The sequence below is a fragment of the Phocoena sinus genome, chromosome 3 (assembly GCF_008692025.1).
Source record: "Phocoena sinus isolate mPhoSin1 chromosome 3, mPhoSin1.pri, whole genome shotgun sequence".
In the NCBI taxonomy this organism is placed as follows: Eukaryota; Metazoa; Chordata; class Mammalia; order Artiodactyla; family Phocoenidae; genus Phocoena; species Phocoena sinus.
In genome coordinates, this window is record NC_045765.1 from 53,570,364 (window position 1) to 53,572,669 (window position 2,306).

Genomic DNA, 2,306 nt, shown 5'->3' on the forward strand with positions numbered 1-2,306 from the left:
GGCCCGAGGGTGGGAGGGGTGGGTACAGGCTGCTGGGTCGTCTGGTGCCTTTGGGAGCTGTGCTGCTGGAGTCTTGGCTCCTGTAACCCCAGAGACCCCACCTCCACCCCTGAAAGCCAGGGGGCTGAAGAATCACCTTGTTCTCTGCTCCTTGCCCCTAGCTTGGCTTGGGGTAACAGTGCTGGGAAGGAGAGCATTGTTAGGCTCGTGGCCCCAGCTTACACAGCCCTTCAGTGGAGGGTGGAGGGGGGTGGTGTAGAGTGGCCTGGGGTGGCAGCAACCAGGTCTAGGGATTGGCCAAAGGCTCCTTTCCCTGGGGGAGGCCCAGGAAGTGGGCTGGGGCTTATTAAAGAGACAGCCCCTTCCGCCTGCACAAACGGGGCAGGTGCAATAGTGGTGCAGTTGGTAACGTGAGGTGCCCCGCTGGTGGGTCAGTGGCCTCGAGGGCTGTCCTGGGTCCTGGGGGTCAAGATTCTGGCAAGAAGATTGTACGAGGCCCATTTGCTTGGTGGAGAGGGTGGTCCAGACAGGAGGCATTCCTGGGGTCAGTGGACTGCCCCTGGAAGCCCCTGGTGGCCTGGGCACCCTGGCCTGGTCTCGGAGACCCCTGCGCACTAGGTGGAAGGGCAGAGGAGCATTTTGCACAATGGAGAAGCCAGAAGGAAGGGGGTGGCCCAGGTGGCTGGGAGGGCTGAGAAGCACAGAGGAGGAGCCCTTCCCACAGGCAAAGGCAGAGCCCCTAGCCCCCTGGCTGGGGTTGGGGCACTGAGTCTGTCACCACCTGGGCACTTGAGAGGTGAAACCAAAGGTGGGCAGGGGATGGGTGACAGCACTGGGGACCATGCCTGTTGGTCCTAGGTCTGTGAAGCCCTTCCCCAATGCCTTGTGTCGCGTACAGTTTTATGTACAAATAGGCGACATTTGGCCAGAGGAGACCCCGCTCAAACCCAGCCTGACCCAGTCAGTGTCTTCCTAGAGGGGACCTAGTCTGTCCCTACCCCCTACTTCAGAGCATGTCTCTTGGTAGGGGGAGGGTATATGGGGACATACTTCTCTCCTAGGGTCCCTGAAGCATGTCTCACATCCTCGGGGGAGGGTCTCTGGGGCATCCCTCACCTCTGGGGGCTCCCTAGGCCCTATCTCTCCCCTTGGGAGTCTCTGGGTGGGGGGGACATGTATTCCCGCTGGGGACCATGGGAGCATGTCTCCCCCACTACCCAGGCTCTCTGGGGAGCCTGTTGTCCTCCCAGGGTTTCTCGGAGTACTTAAGGCATGTCAGTCTTGGGCCATCTCTCTTCCCAGGGAAGGGGGCAATCTCTGAAGCATGTCTGGGAAGAGATGTTTCTGGCCCTCCCTGCACCTCTCCCCCAGGGGTGTCTCTGACCTGCAGCACTTCGGATGAGACTGGGCAGCTCTGAGCTGTCTTTTCTCCCAGGGGCTCTGGGATACCTCTCTCTCCTGAGGGCCCAGCCTCTGGAGCCATTTCTTCCCTGTGTGGGGGCCGTCTCCTGGTGTTTGGTTGGCCTGTGTCGGCCAAGAGAAAGCCTCTTAGGGGGCATCTCCACGCGGGACTTCTCTGGGAGGGGGGACTGTGTCTCGCCCATGGGGTTCCCGGGCGGTGTGTCTGCCCGTGGGGAGGGGGAGACTGTGTCTCCTCGGGTTATCTGAGTGGGGTGGGGGGCCCGTGTCTCTCTCGTGTGTTGGGGGGCGGGGGTCGGGGAGGGGGGTTTTGGGCGCATCGGATGCCCACACTGGGGTCGTGTTTCTCTTGGTTCGTGCCACTTCCCACCGCCTCGCTCCTCCCGGGAAGGGCTCCCGCCCCGCCCCCACTCCACCCCCGTCCCTGGCGCTGCGAGCACAATCCCGTCGATTTGTAATGATTTCTGTCTCTGTCTTTCTCTTTCTCTGACCACCCCCGCCCCCCCCACCCCGCCGCGAGCATGCGCAGGCACCTCCCCTACCCCTCCGGTTCGGTTCGTTTCCGGTTTGTTTGCTGAGCTGTCAATGAAAGACCCGTGTAATTATTCCCGAGCTTTACAATAAAAGTGTGAAAACCGGACCCCACTTGGCTTCTTCTGGGCCCTCGGGCCTGCGTCCCGGGGAGAGTGGAGGCTAAGTCTGGGGTAGAGACCTTGGAGGGGGGCCGGGGGACGCGGACGGGAGAAGAGGGATCGAAACCCATACTGGGATTAATCGGTTCCACGCAGGGATGGGGGCAAGAGGACGGACACTGAGGACAGACATCTACTTCATACGCCTCAAAGTGGCCCCCGTGCCATCCGCTGGGCCCGATCCGCTCCCAGCAA